Here is a 16,586-nt window from a genome sequence, read left to right on the forward strand (position 1 = left end):
TTTAAAGTATAGTTTTAAGAAATATTGGAATATTCTTATGTTTTTCATCATGACAGGGTTACCTGGAAGACTTCATTAGGCAAATCTACTTTGTGTAATACAAAACTTCACGCACTTTTATAAAATATTTTTTTCCAGTCAGAAGCTGTGAGGTTGATTCTGATAACACGTACACAAAACTACATATGAATAGAAATCAGTGTTAAGAAACAGCAGACAGCCTTTGATTTCTCAACATCGCATGTACTTAAAAAACATAAAGACACTCACCCTCTTTATCTCTCTGTCATAAAAGATGCAACTCCAATAGAATTTAGCAAAAGATATATGCATCATAATGGCAAAACTGGAAGCTGTCATCTACTGGTTCTATTGTCTGTCCCAGAATAACTGTAAGTCCCACTGACTTTAATAGAGTCATTTCTATACTCACCTGGTATATGAATATACTGATCAGTTCTGATAACAAAATATGGCCAAGTGAGATCTAGCAGAATGATGAGCTGTTAAATCAGGAAAGATCACAAAGCTGGTGACCCATTCGGGAGACAAGGCACAAAGGAAAGGAAAGGAAATGGGAGTGAACAAAGCTCTGGGTACTTAACCATCCACCCTCCTTGGTGGTTAATTCATCCCCTGGCACTGTTTTGGACTGCTTTAACTACTTCTCTCCCAAACAAAGCCACCCAGCACTGCTGCTTGTCCCGACGTCAGAGATCAACCCTGGCCCTGTTGTATTCAGTTCCACAGACATAAATGCATTAAAGTCTGTTCAGACTGGTGGTTAGAACCAAAAATCCCAGGAGGTGGCGAGGTTTGTAAATATGTCTCTCTCCCAAGGCACATCTGCTGCTGTTTGGTGTAAGGATGCCTCTGCTCAGTGTGCTGCCTGTTTTGAACTTCGTGGTAAGGTGCATTCTTCTCTCCAAAGTCCTTGGAAGAAACCTAGCTGAAGACAGTGCATTCAACTGCCATAGATGGATGTTGACTTAAAGAGAGTTATCTTTGGGGGCTTATACACGTAGGCACCTTTGATGATTCCCCACTGTTAAACTGGAAATAATTGAATTTATTTTGCCTGGGTATCTATTCAGCCAGCTGCTATGATAGCTTCATGTAGGGAAGAGTGAGATAAAGCCACAGCTGACACTGCTGAATATCAAGGCCCAGAAGGTGACCAAACCTGTAAAATGATCCTAATCATTGCACGTAGCCAACGTGAGAAAGGTAGAATCACTTGAAATGATCAGTAGCAATATCTCATCAATAATTTTAATAGCTTGAATTTTGACAGGGCACTGCTCTGGGAGATCCTGACAGATCTCCCCCTGGCAAGATGAGGCTCCCTGTGCCTTTTATCTTGGTATCTCAAAGAACTTTATGGATATAAAATTACTTACAAAGCAATTCTTATTATCTGCCTTGCACAGATAATGGGGGAAGGGATAGAGAGGCTTAGTGAGTACCCTGGGTCACTCAGAAAGAGCAAAAAAATGTCATACACATATGTAGTAAGCACTCTTAATAGAAGAAATTTCTTTGAACCTTATGGTGATGCCTTTCCATGCGTATCTCCTGAGCAGCATCTGGCTGCATTGCCACAAAAGTGGCGGCCAGGGTTTCCCAGGAATAAAACTTGTCACAGCAGCAAAATAACAGAGCACAACACAGAGAGTAAAACACATCATTCTATTCCTAAACACCCTACCATGTGGCAGGGCATTACCACAAGACCTGCTCCTCTGGACTGCTAGTAAAGGCCTCCAGACTATAACCATGGCCACAACACCTTGGGGGACCCCTTCACATGCTTCTCATGGGGGCAAATGTTGCCGTTTTGCCACCTGCCCCCCCTGCACCTAGCTGCTGGCCACAGCCATGCCCAGCTCACAGGCCCTTCTCTCTGAGCAGATTAGGGCTCACTTGCCCCCATTTCCTGCAGGCTAAATTGAAGCTCAGTGATTTCTGAGCAGTTGATGTATCAGGCACCCCAATAAAATAAGTGTTTTGTGTTTGTTGTCACAATGGTGCTAATAAGAGTATGGAAGAAATGACCTGCAGCTCTGCAGACCAGCAAAGATAGTGTCTGGCACCAGGAGGTGCTGGTTTGTTTTGTATCCCAGAAAAAACAGTACAACTACTCTCAAGAAAGATAATCAAATTATTAATATCACACAAAAACTAGTAGCAAGTTGTAACATCTTTTGTCCCTTCTGTTTCTGGGAACCCTGAAATTAGTGTCAGATAGACTTCTGGTCAAGGTATCACATGCTGAACAGACTTCCAATTTGTGATGAGGTCTGCTGGCATTATCATCTATAGAGTTTTCATAGATATTCATAGAAGAAAAGCAACTCTATTTTTTTAGTATTTATTTATTTACTTTACTGTGGCACAAAAGGATGCTTATGTGAAAATATACTGCTTAATTTCAAGGTAACATCAAGGACATGTTGATGGCATCATTGCTGTTGCCAGGCAGGTGCTGCCCACTGGCTCTTTGGTTATGACCAGCTGACTATGTTTATCCTACAGCAAGGGATGTGTGCAGCATGGCAAAGTCCTCATGGCAAGGGGTTGTACTTCTCAGGTAAGCTGCTATGTGGACCACAAACTCCTTGATGTGCAATGGTGGACTCCTCCAAGGTTTTTGTCTACATTGTTATAAGGAGTTGCACAACTGACTTGTTTCTGCCTGTGTTACAAAAGTATTAGCAGACTGCTTTCTTTTGATGAAGTTATTATTTTGTCAGTTTGCCTTTTAAATGTATGTCTTTTCAAGCCTTGCAGGCTGACTGGCTCTCTTAGCATGCTGTAACTCAGATCAAGGTACAGAGGATAGCCCTTTTGAACAGAAGATCCCACAAAAATCTCTGAAATTCTGTTAAGTTTTATCAGCAGAGTTGGCCAGGAGTCTCCAGGGGAAGCATCATCAGTGGTCATGCTAAGGCCAAAGCTCTGATCATTTCATTCATCTTCACACAAATAAATGCACTGGAGGGTGTTAAGTCAAAGGCTTTCAGCTTTCTGCTTTTCAGAACTGACATATAGTAAGTATGCTTCAGTGGGGATTGTTAGCTGTTTATTGTGAGATATATCAAGATGTGCTAGGTTATTGAGATTCTTTAAAAATGTATGTCTTCCTTGTATCTCTTGCCCCATGAAACTTTGAAGTGGTTTCCTTTGAAAGCTGATTCCTCAGGATGACTGCTGCTTAGATGGTTGTCTCTCTGTGTAGAAAATGCATTCCAACAGAAAGTAACAACCTCTAGGCAAAGGAGATTTTCAGTAAATGTCGGCTCAGATGTGACTCCTGCCTGTTGTAGCTTAAGTGTAATACTTCTAGATTTCTTATTTCTTGTAATGCAAAACTACTAGTACAATCCAATATATTATTTGATGGATAGATTTAAATATTTGAAATCACTTTGCTTGAATTCAGTGCCATTCAATTTGTACACAATTTGTAGACAAATTCAATCAGGCCATTTCCCCAAAGCTTAACTGATCTGAATTTAAACGGATCTGAGTTAATGAATTGGAGGCTTTTGAAGCTCAGCCTCCATGCTTTGCAAGGTCAGACATGCTGTGGTCTGAGAGGAGAAAGAACAAGTAGTCCCTGTTTTTGTTCTACCAAATGCTCAACTATTCATCTTTTCACATAGTAAACTCAATTTTTTTTCAACAAATTCTAACAGTCTATTCTTATTTTATGCTAAAAGTGACATCTTGTAAATTAATTTCTGTGAGATTATTAACACTTTGAAAGATAATAAATTTAAGTTGTTTCATAAAGTTGTGTTGATATTAGCATCTGACATCAAAAAGCCTGACTTTTTCAGGGAAACAGATTTTGAGTTCAGACAGGTCTTCAAAGACATATCATGGAACATTCAATCATTTTGAAGATATTAGAAAAGGGCTGTGTGATGTTTAGATACTGTCAGTATATTTTTTCTCAAAATTTACAGATAACTTCCTCCAGAGAGGTCAAACTCTGTAAGAATTGTTTGAAAGCTATTTCACTCCTTAAATAATTAAATGCACACTGGGGCATGCCATGAAGCCAGATGGCAGGTACAAAAGTTAGAGAAGGGCTCGTAAGAACTCGAATGTTAAATTTGTTAAAGGTTTTACAAAGCCAGCAAGTCTTTGAATGGAAATGTTCCCCATGCAGGACTCTCATATAAACTGATCATTATAACACCTCAGACAATGCATGCTTAGATCAGTAGCTCTCATATTAAGCAGTGCATTAAAATCCCAACAACAGACTTTTTTTTATTTAGTTAAGCAAAGGTAAAGATCTATTCCTGAGAAGAACAGGCAGAGAGGTATGCTGATAAAGCTGCTGAAGAAGAAAGAATGGTTAATCACCTGCAAAAGCCTTATCTCATGTATCAGAATCCTTCCATGGGGACTGCTGTAGTACCAGTTCTCACTCATACAGAGCTTCTGTAAATAGTATTACCAGAGCAAACTCCTGGAAATGCAAACACCACTGCTGACATTTAGTCTTAGTGCTGCAATGGGAAGTGAAAAGTCCTGGGGTACTTTGTGCAGATTGTTGCTGAGACATAATTTCCCTAGATCTGTTAAGTGTCAAGGAAAAAAAAAAAAAGGAATAGGATAGGAATCACCTGTTGTATTATTGTTAAGGCTATTCTTTAAGATGCACGAACTTCTAAAAGATGTAACCAGAAAATGCTTTGGTACGAATATAGACAAGTATCAAAGTGACAGCATTATCATTTTTTTCCATTTATTGTTAAAAACTGCAGACCTCAGTGAAAGACTGTGAAGGAACTGATAATTTCTATTTCTCAGTGCATGGTAGTTTTCTCGGATAATAGAAGATTTCTGTAACCATGAGGATTATGAAGAGCAAGCAAAACACATAGCATTAGGGGCAGCTGTTTCTTTTTGAGAGAAACTAGAGAAAACAACCTGAAGAGATTTTCTCAAGAGAGAATAGCTGGATGAATGGCCTATTAATAAAAGCAGTAATGCAGTAGATGATTCTGTCCTATAATTTTAATAATCTTATTCTAGATAATTTTTAATACACAAAGCAAGAATTTTTACAAAGATCACAGGAAAAAGACTATTAGCTCGTTTATAAATATCATGGGTTCTAGTTTCTTACGGTTTTAATAATTTTAACCTTCCCAAGGTTAAAATGATTGTTTTAAGAAAATAAATTTTATCTTGGGCTATTTCATGAACATTATTTAATGTCGCTTATACCCACTGTCCAATTGGCCACATCTGCAAGTAGTCTGGCACAACAGGAGTACATTTGTACAGCAAAATAGTTGGTGGTGAGGACCCTCTGTCCACAGTATATGCATTTTAGAGAGGTTTGTTTAGAGAGAGGCTGTAGACTGTCCTTAGACTGTCCCATTATCTGTACTTTTGGAGAATGGTTTCTAGTTTTTTTCCAGCTCAGAGGTAACCAGAGTACATGTTTCAGGACCACTTCACATGATGAACCAAAGCACAGCAAGTATGAACAAGAGAGAGATTTAATTCCCACAGTATTCACTCAATACATAAATAAATATGCTGTTTTGGACAGTCTGTGACAGGAAATAGGCACATTTGTAGTTTCCTGCCCTAACATACGTTCAGATGTATGTAGCATGTCTAATCTGAGGAATGATGTCTACCCACTGGACATGAATTTCTGAAGCAGAGATGATCTAGGTGTCCTCTCTGGAGGAGTATCTTCAACCTAACCTAAACACTTTGCTATTCAAGGACAGGGTGTAGCAGCTAGCTGCACTGGACACTAGCCAGAAACAGCGTACTGGGCCTTTCTCCAAAGCCTTTTGTAAGGAGCTCAAAAACCTCTAGATCTAAATGCACCAAGAGACTTCAAAATCACATTACCTGCTTCAGTGGAAATAAAGTGAGATTAAGCTGTGATAATTGCTCATACCATGGTTAGAAGCACATGAAATAGTGGGATACATTCTGAGTCCTTGGTTTGGTCCACACTGAAGTCAGGAGTTTAAAAAGTCCTAGTGATGGAATTAAATATTGAAAATTGGAATTAAATATTGAAAACATCCCATCTTCAGGAAAAGAAAAGAAAATCAAATATTTTAATCTTGTAGAAGAGATAGAAAGCAGCTTTTGGTTACAGCTTTTTGGAACACGAACTGCAGTTTTTTCCATTAACAGATAGATAAAATGAACGCCATTGCAAATAATATTAATCTTTATAAGAACACATAAAAATCTGCCAATAATTATACAGTTACACATTTTAAAAATAGTAATATATTTTTCAGTTACCTATACATATTAGATTTACTCTGAAAAGGGAAGTGGTTTAATATTGATGAGTAAGAGCAGCATTTATTAAAACAGCTTCCAAGGATCAAAATTTAAAGTGACAATTATCTGAATAATAAGAATAATAATAATAAAGATACAGAATAATTCCTACTAGATGAACTTAAAAAGCATAGGGAAAAGGATGGGAGCACATAAACAACGACTCCTAAATTCATAAAACTCTTCAAATGCTGATAGTAATAGTTGGGAAATTAATGAATATGAATGAATGGCAGAGGGGAGAGAGAGAAAGGAACCAAAGGAACAATGAGCAAAAGCTTTAATAAAAATGTTGTTCTAAATACTTAAATAGCAAGAATAAACTAGTGGAAAAATATAATTTTCATTCAAAATTCTATGAGGTCTACCAAAAAATGCATTTATGACACCAATGGAGATGAGTCAAAGTGTCCTATTTACAGAGTGCTCTCTAGGATAGGTGACATCTGTACAAATCTCAGAAAAACAGAAGATCAGCATTCAATCTAAGTACGAAGCTGTCTAATCGACCTATTAAAAATCACATAAAATTCTCATTCTTTAAACTTCAACCCAACTACCTGAGTGACTACTTGACTGGAGTTCTGGCTTGTGCGGGACCCAGTAGCAGCAGCAGCTGTTCAGAACTGCTTGCTAATTAAGGTGAAATCTTTTATAAGGATATGCGCCAAGGCTAATGCTGATGACACTTACCCAGCAGTAACATTCACGGTAGCTGTGGACATTGCCAGTCTCAGCACTGTCTCAAAATCCCAGCATCAGAGAGCATGCAGTTGGAAAAAAAAGACATCGACCCTGTTGGGCTGTTGCCACCGGCAGTGCTCTTCCCACGTGGTGATTTGGATGGAGGGGCAGCAGCATGGGCAGCCCACCGTGGGCAGCCTGCCGTGCGCAGCCTGGATGGGACGAGGCAGGGCTGGCACACCTCCCCACCCAGGCCAGGCAGGGCCAGCAGCGGCTGCCTGTGGTTTAATGCCATCTGCCAGGGTGACCCAGCAGCCACGCTGGCTCTGCTGTCAGCCTTTCTTGGCTTGCTGCAAGAAGCAATGTCAGCTCTAGACTGGGGGAGGTCCTGTCAGAGGCAAATATTCTGACAAAGTGCTCAGAAGATACAGTGCAAAACCACTGCATAGACAGATGATTTTTTCACTTTCTGCATGCTCTTACATCCTAGCATGCCTTTGCCGCGCTGGGCACCAGTGGCACAAAATGGCTGCACAAACTTGCAGAGTGCAAGGCACAGTGACTATCTGAAAGCCACAGAACATCAGAGTTTGTTGGATTTATGCACAAAGTTATTAACTCGCACCTAAAGCAGGGGAAGCTCAGAGGCTATTTAAAGGAGCACTCTTTAGTCTCAAATCCTTAACAGCACTGAGGTAGATAAACTGACATTTAAGAGAGAGCAGCATACTGAGTGAAATCCAAGAACTAGTTCTTAGGCACTTAAACTGCAGAACAGGTGTGATGCAAGCACAAAATTCAGGAAAATGATCCAAAATAAAGACTTCCTGCCCCCAGATTCATCTCTGGCATCTGTTTATGAATACATAGCTTGCACAGCTACCTAATGCATCCAGGCCCATTGCCTTGTCTGAATGGACAATTTCTGACTCCTCTCTGAGGCTGTCAGGGAGCTGGAATTTCAGCATTGTCACACTCTAGTTTCTGCTTCTATTTGCTTGGTGCACTTAGCATTTTCGGACAGTAGCAAAGAGGTGGCATTTTCGTTTTATTTCCAGCAGCACTGTCCTCCCCATCTGACAGCTGCAGATGCAGCTGAAGGAGGAAGTTCTGTTCTGTGCAAGCACCTCCCATGGTGCGTTATAAGCAGTAGCAGGAGACCCAAATCCTGCGTGGGTGGTCAAAAGTAGGCAGTGCCAGTCTTCATGGGATGGCACACAAAAACAAATGCCTATAAAACTCATTCATTACCACAAATAAAACCATTTCAGTTTTCAAATTTTCATGTAGAGGGCCAAGTTAAGTATTTGAGCATTTTTTTTTTAATCAAAAAGGCATTTTGCTTGATTTTGCTAATTGGTTTAGATTCACTTCCCCTTATTTCTGTCCAGGCCCAGCATTCAAAGTCAGTAGCAGAGTTGACAGGATAGTTGCATTACATAGATAAGGATCCAGTTCCCTCCTCCGCATATGAATGTACTATCTCATAAGTGGAAGGCTATGCGATATTCTAAATTGTTCCTGGATAGCTTCTTCTGTTCCCCTTTGCAATGAGTAACCAAATATCAATAATTACTGGAACAGTAATAGCAGTCTGGGGGTTGTTTACTTTCCTGTTCTGTGGAGACTTTTTTAAAAATGAAAGGTTAGGATGTTTCAAAACTGCCAAAACAAAGTGTTTTCATTCATTTCATTTTTTATTTTCATCATCTTTTATCCTAGTGAACAAGGACCATAAACCTGATGTGGAGGTAAGTATTCTGAATGCCTAAGCACATATTCAGCTAATAGAGTATCCATGCTCACTCCTGCACCTTTACAGTTCAGAAAACAGTACGAAAGTCATTCTTCTGATTATAAACTGAAACAGACACTCAAAGCAGCTCCTCCAAATTCACTCTGTCAGGAGGGGTGTTAACACATCTTCTTTCTGTGGACACAGAATTGTATTTTCCTACTATTAGAAAGTATCCTGCAGTGATGATGTCATCACATGAGTTTGAACATTAGATAAGGCTTGAGGAAATCAGAGTGCAAAACTCTGTTTCAGTGTCCGCTCTGAGTGTGAGGGGAAGGTTTATGACAATAGGAGTGTCTCAGCAGCAGTGCTCTAGCCAAGAAGAAAATAAAAAGGAATGTAGAAGATTTTATCTAGAGCTTTTTATTTATTTATTATTTTACTGGTTTGGGACTTATATCACAAATCCTGCTGCAACATCGAATCATAAAATCACAGAGTGGTTTAGGTTGGAAGAGACCCTAAAGGTCATCCAATTCTACCCCTCCCTGCCATGGGCAGGGACACCTCCCACCAGATCAGGTTGCCCAAAGCCCCATCCAGCCTGGCCTTGAACACCTCCAGGGATGGGGCATCCACAGCTTCTCTGGGCAACCTGTGCCATTGCCTCACCACCCTCTGAGTAAAGGATTTCTTCCTAATGTGTAATCTAAATCTACCCTCTTTTAGTTTAAAGCCGTTACTCTTTGTAACATCACTACACTCCCTGACAAAGAGTCCCTCTCCAGCTGTTCTGTAGGCCCCCTTTGGGTATTATGTACATAAGATGATAGTAAATAATAACTGTGAGTTTATTTTTTATTTCCTATATTGCTCAGTATAGGAAATAAATATAGCGTAGGGTATACCTATACCTCATTATTTGGGTTGGAGGAGGTATGTGCTAACGCATATACTAAGCATATACTTTCAGGCTAAATCAGGGAATGCCTGTGATTTCATGTGATCTATATACCTGCAATTTATAGATGATCATGGGTTTTATGGACATGAGCTATGGGATGAAACTCAAAAAGATTGTCCAACCATTGCAAGTATCATATGCCCATAAAAAGGGCAGGTTTTAAACCCAGAAAAACTGACAGTAGGTTTTAAATCCAGAAATTATGGAGCCTAGTTCAATTAGAGGCAGATTTCTAAATTTTATTTTAGAAATTTATCAGAGCTTATGGAAGCATTTGACAGCTACCGGTGCAATTCACACTGGAACATCTTGAAGGTCTATTTCATGCCAACAGAAATCATGAACCTCATCAAAGTTTTATGCCAAGGTTTTGCTTGAACAGTTAAGGTAAATGGGAACTTGCATAAATGGGTTATCAAACTTTCCTGTCAAACATAGACTCAACCATTTAAAATGCTGTTGTCAGACATTGACTTAATTACAAAAAATAAAATAAAATAAAATAAAATAAAATAAAATAAAATAAAATAAAATAAAATAAAATAAAATAAAATAAAATAAAATAAAATAAAATAAAATAAAATAAAATAAAATAAAATAAAATAAAGGTAGAAAGTTATGGAACATGCGTATCAAAACAGAAAAGCACTGCGTTAAAATGGTGATCCCAGCCCAACCATTTGAAATACACAGACAGAAGCCTTAAGTATTGTCCCTACCCACAAAATGACAAGGATACTGATCAGCTAGTGGGAAAAGCCCTGCAAAAAACAGATCTACTGAACAATTGAGCTGCTCCCACTTGTGGTGGTCTTACCGTGCTGGGCAGCCAAACTCCACCACAACTACTCTCTCACTCCACCTCTTCAAAAGGTGGGGAGGAGAAGAAAGTATGCTGGAAAGAAAAAGGAGGCTTGTGGATAACAGGATAATTTAATTAAAGCGAAAAGAAGAGATTAAAAACAAGAAAAGGCTGAGTGGAAGCACAAAGAGAAGGAAAAATTATATTCTCTACTTCCCATCAACAAGCAATATTCAGCCACGTCCTGGGAAACAGGGCCTCAATACATGTAGCAGTTGTTTGGGAGGACAGACAACTTCATAACAAAAGCTCCCCGCTCTCCTTCTCTCCCCACCTTTTATTACTGTGTGTGACATCATATAGCATGGAATATCCCTTTGGTTGGGTTAGGCCAGCTGCCCTGGTGATGTTCCTTCCTCACCTGTTGCCCACCCCAGCCTGATGGCTCTGGGGGGGTTGGAGGGAGTCCTGATGCGGTGCCAGCACTGCTCAGCAGCAGACACAACACTGGTGTGATACCAGTGCTGTTCTAGCTCCAAGTGCAGAGCATAGCACTCTATGGGCTGCTGCAGGGAAAGTTAACTCCATCCCAGCCGGACCCAGTACGGCACAGTAAGTACTGCAGTAGGAGACAACAAGGCCATGAACAAGGTGAGTCTGCTGTAGCTCACAGGAGGATACTAACCATGGGCAGCCACCTGAAGAGAAGAATGTCATCGAGTACCAAAATGGCACTTGATCTTTCATCCACTTCATCCAACCAAATTTCATCACCAGTAGTCTGGACAGTACATGTCCCAGGTTGTCTCTTCCTACACACAGGGCCAGGTGTGCTCCATAGCGTATCACATACCTCCTGTCTCCAGGCCTGGGGACTGGTTGGAGGGCATTGCACCTCCCTTTCTAGTTGCACTTGAAAGGGATATCCAGATATGTTCTTTGCCTGTGCAATCAGGATAGGGTCACAGATTTCATGAATACCAGGTGACGGGTATGCTACAGAGCATGGAACGGTTCTCATAACAGGGACTGCCTACGTCCCCTGTTCAAATGCACATGATGGGAACGCAACAAAGGTAGAAGCAGGTGACTCAATGACCTCAAAAACAAATGCTTCAGAAAAGATCCAGAGATTAGATAGACTAAGTCTATAAAGAATATCAAGACTTGAAGGAGATAGCCACTGAGCTCCAAAGTTATTCAAAAAAGAAAGAGGAAGGAAGTGTACTACAACTGTGTTTCAGTTGAAGCCACAGTGTCTGCTAGAAAAAGAACTGACTGAAAAATTAAATACTTTCCTACGTGGTACACTGGTAAAATGCATGTGTATCCTCTTAATCCAAATAACTTGCCAAAATTCAAGTTTTGTAGATTGTTTCAGACAAAGGGACAACCTGATACTTGAGTCAGACTTTTTTCATGTTCTGATTGTTCTGCAAGCTTTTACATATAAAAGTGGGTAAAGTCTTGTTTGCTTGGCTGCAACAGACAATCCCAGACACTGCAGATATTTTTCCTCCTCTCAGCAAAACTATCCTCTTGTCCAGAACCTGCAAAGACTTTTGTTTCCTCCTTCCCCATCCCATGACATGGCCTGTTGAGACCCTGCTGCCTCTTCTGGCTTCTCCTATGGGCTGTCTCACACCGCTCAGCTCTGCCTTCCCACCATGAACCCATGTTTGTGGAGACAACTACCTGCTTAGGACTATATTCCGCAAAACACTTCTGTCCATGTAGTTTGAAATTCCTGAGCTGTTTTTGCCCTCCATGTAGAAATCAGTGATTGGAGTTTGGAGAGCACTACTTACCTGCTGACGTTCAGGGAAGAGTTTAATGACTTCTCATAATCACTTTAAATAAAGTTGTGATGCTGAACAGCTTCAACAAGGCATAACACAGCCTGCAGTAGCAAACACATGACTTAGTCTGAGATATTAGGTTACCTGATAGTGCAGAAATTCACTTCTATTCAGCTACCTAAACAGGCAGATAGGTACCAAATGGGATTTACAAAAATGTTGGCAGCTACATTACTTTATAAAGCTGCCCCTCGGGCCCTTATTTAAAGCCATTGTAATCATGGAAATATTACCACTGGCTTCATTAAGATTCAGTTTAGATTAATGTTGCACACTCCTTTGCTACCCTTTGTTGCCTCCATTCCTGTGACTTGAATTGTTCCCTCATGATGTTGCAGAAAAATGATGGAAATGTTAGCAGTAATACATGGGAGATAAAGTACTGGTCTTCTTAGTATTGACAGTATCTGTTCAATATAAAAACAGTTTTAAACCATTACGGAAAGTTGTTGTGTCTTTAAAGGTTTCATTAAACCAAAAATGAGATATTCCAACTTGTTAGAAAAGGAGTAAAAATGTATGGCACTTACTTGTAAAAGTGGTGAAGCCTCACTGGAAAACTGTCTCATGTTCCTGCAGTAAACATCACATCCTTGGAAACCAGATGTAAGAGTTTGACTTCACAGCATTGCAGAGCATATAAAATCTGTCTTCAATAAATCCTTTCATGTATATAAAAATGTCTAATGACAGAGAGTTAATGTCAAAATCTCCTCAAGCTTTCTCAAACGCTAAACCAAATATATTAACTAAAACAGGCAGAATATCAAGCTATCTGCAGAATATATTTATATATATATTAGAGTATGTGATTGGATATTTTCAGAATCAAGAAGTGAAATAAGGATTAAAGGGAAGTCTGAGACTTTTGATGGAATTAAAACCTAAGAAACAGGAACCATTTTTTTTTACAATTTTATATTGTTGGCAAGAGGGTAAGGAAGATAAAGTGAAAACATAAGTATAGTGGCACACAATCTGCAATATTAATGAGATGATTTTGAATTTAAAAGAGCTTAAACCTGTTTGTTAAACAACAACACTGCATGCAGAACATCTCTGCTTCAAACCCAATACCAGTACCAAGCTTGCGGCTAAGGGTTCTTACCCGCAGGATAACTAGCCTGACTGAAGAACAATTTGTAGCATCATCTCTGCTTGCAGAGAGTGCAGAGGAAAATGTTGCAGAAACACTGATCTCAGGAATGAAGAACTGCTGTTTGCAGGAATGTTCCAGCACAGTGTGGGGAAAATGGAGCAAAAGTGGGGAAGGGACCCCACTACTTGAAAGAAGTGTGGCTGTCAGTCAGATAGGTCTTTCCTCTTTGGTCTGCCTCCTCAGTGTTAAATATACTGACTCCAAGGACTTTCTTTTCTGTAGGTGTGAGGGTCTTTTGGATGTGCATTAGCCCTAGCCAGTCAGTCTTAGGTGTATACATCATAGAATCATCAAGGTTGGAAAAGACCTCCAAAATCATCTGGTCCAACCATCCCCCTACTACCAATGTCACCCACTAAACCATGTCCCTAAGCACCATGTCCAACCTTTCCTTGAACACCCCCAGGGACAATGATGCCACCACCTCCCTGGGCAACCCATTCTAATGCCTGACTGCTCTTTCTGAGAAGAAATGTCTCCTAATTTCCAACCTAACCCTCCCCCAGCGCAACTTGAGGCCATTCCCTCTAGTCCTATCACTAGTTAGCTGAAAGAAGAGGCCGACCCCCAGCTCCCCACAACTTCCTTTTAGATAGTTGTAGAGAGCAATAAGGTCTCCCCTGAGCCTCCTCTTCTCTGGACTAAACAACCCCAGCTCCCTCAGTTGCTCCTCGTTGGACTTGCCCATATGAAGTGGTGCAGGGCAATCAGCCAAGCACATTCAGACATCATGCATGTGACACCTGTGCAACAGCTCCAACATTGTCGGGAAACTTCAGATGTCCTAAAAAAAACAAAACAAAAAAACCAACAAACAACAACAACAAAAAAAAAAAAAAAACAAAACAAAACAAAACAAAAATAACCCACACCTCAGTAGCTGATCAGCCTATAATCAGCAAGTCTGACCCACCACAGAATTAGACTGATGACACGCACGCTATATTTTTTTGGAACACCCACAACAAGGCTATGCATGATTGGCTTTGTTGTCAGAGGCAGGGTGAAGATTTACATTACAAATGTTTGCCAACTGTGGGCTGCAAGCATGCTTAGCTGTTTAGTCTTGGCTGCCCATGTAAACCATGAAGCATACATCTGATGAAGGATTCATTTGTTAAAACACAAATGTTTACATTTGACCTTTTCATGAGTTCCTGTGCAACTGGTAGAGAGAAAAAGGCACTTCCAAAGCATAAATCATCTCCTTCTAAAGTAGGCAACGGAACAAGGTGAGATAATTACTGTGGTTACACTGCATACATCAGCCCAGTAGGCACAGGTCTGAAAAAAAGCAGCACAGAACTTCAACAAAATTAAAGCTTATAACATTTCTGTTTATTTATTTGTTTGTTTTTAATAGCAGTCTATAGGATTTATAGTGGCCAATTAAAAATGCTTCAGTAATTCCTTCTCTCTCTCTGGCAGCTGCCACAGGTACATGGTCATAGCACCTTGCAAACCCTTTCACGCACTTCTCATGGGGGCAGATACAGTATTTCTGCCACCTAGACACTCTGCACCCAGCTGCTGGCCACAGCCATGCCCAGCTCCCAGGCCCTTCCTACTGGGCACATCAGGGCCCACTTGTTCCCCTTTCCTCCAGGCCAAATTGAAGCTGTGCTTTCTGGTTGGTCACTCTCAGGTGTCCTATGCAATGTGTGTGAATGTGTGCGTTTGGTTGACTGAGTTCATGTGGCCAATCCAATTGCAAAATAGGTCTTTATTTTTTTTCTTTTTCTTTTTCTTTTTTTTCTGGAACGAACAATGTAATGAAAATAGTTACCCTTTCATTTAAGGGGACCTCTATAATTTCCACAAGGAATGTTGGCTTGTCTGAGGCTTGCAGCTGCTTACAGTCCAAATCTAGATGTAGTGGGCTGAAACTCCCTTAGTTAATTCAACAGAAATCATAGCAATTTTGGTCTGTCACAAAATCAAAGTATGAAACAGCTGTGTGTAATTGTAGTAGTGTTTAATTGTATAGCTGTCTTTAACCATTTCTGACTGAAATCATGCAGCTTCATGGATTTAAAGTAGCTAAGTTTTTCCCATATGGGAGTGTGTACTTCGTTGATGTTGAGATACAGTTCAGTTAAGCTCCTTGGCAGATTTTCAAATGCTATCAGAAGGATATATGAAAGACTTATAAGAAAAGTTAAGAAGTGGCATATATGAGGTGCTTAAACCAGCCTATATAATGCATGTCTCCATTTTGCCATACTATAACAAAATAGTTTTCCCTGAAGCCTAATTTTTGAAGGGAAGAACTTCCTAGTTAGGATGTTACTGATGGAGAAATCTCATTCAAGCTTAAATTTAAAATTTTTAATTTGGGAGTGTTTTCAATAAATAGGAGGTTCTGTTCAAACCTGTCACTAAAAGATAAAGTTTATTATAGCTCAGGTTTAATACCTCAAGTTTATGTAATTCTCTAAATGCAAAATAACTGCTGTAATCCAGTTAGTTAAGAGACACATAAATATTACAGATTAGTTGGAAGATGAATTCAGTGTCCTTAAAAGGCTCACCAAGGGCATTTGAAGAAAAATTCAAATGAACTGTACCCTTTAGAACTTTAAACTGATTAATTAATGAATGAATTAATGAAGAGAATACCTTTTAGACCCAAATACAAAACTTTATGATATTATTTACATCTATTTTCTGAATAATATATTTGTTCTTTTTCACCATCAGAATATGTCAGTGATGCATGCTACTTGGGTTTCCACATCAGTTATAAGGGTAATCTGTCAAGTTGCTTTTTTTTTTTTTTTTTTTCACTTTCTCATACAATTAAGAAAAATATTGCTTTCCTTTGTTTGTGGGAACATTTTATTTTCTTTCATGGACATGTCTGACAAATTATCAAATTCCTTGTAAACAGACATGTCAGCTTTTCTAATGAAGTTTGGACCAAGATCAAGAACATTTAGCTTTTTAAGGTTTTTTTAAAGCAGGTTTACACATGCTTTATTTAGCTCTTTGAAAATGCCCTTTAACATATAATGACTTCAATGATAACTTCATATACT

General features: G+C 39.6%; 1 protein-coding gene across 4 annotated transcripts in view; it reads right to left on the minus strand.

Annotated features, from left to right (window-relative positions):
* LOC308199413 (uncharacterized protein) overlaps nt 1–15,473 on the minus strand; it is a 29,409-nt gene extending 13,936 nt beyond the window's left edge. For 3 of the 4 annotated variants that reach the window (XR_013954623.1, XR_013954624.1, XR_013954625.1), the window contains exons 1-2: nt 12,920–15,473; nt 12,339–12,430 (exon numbers count right to left, since the gene is read on the minus strand). The gene's annotated coding sequence lies outside the window, so the exon portion shown is untranslated. Of the gene's footprint in view, nt 1–433; nt 6,024–7,035; nt 8,957–12,338; nt 12,431–12,919 lie in introns of all 4 variants that reach the window. The other variant, XM_080603540.1, reaches the window with a different exon arrangement.
* Nucleotides 15,474–16,586: the final 1,113 nt, after the last annotated feature.

Source organism: Anser brachyrhynchus, assembly GCF_964034855.1.
Source record: "Anser brachyrhynchus genome assembly, chromosome: 1".
Classification (NCBI taxonomy): domain Eukaryota; kingdom Metazoa; phylum Chordata; class Aves; order Anseriformes; family Anatidae; genus Anser; species Anser brachyrhynchus.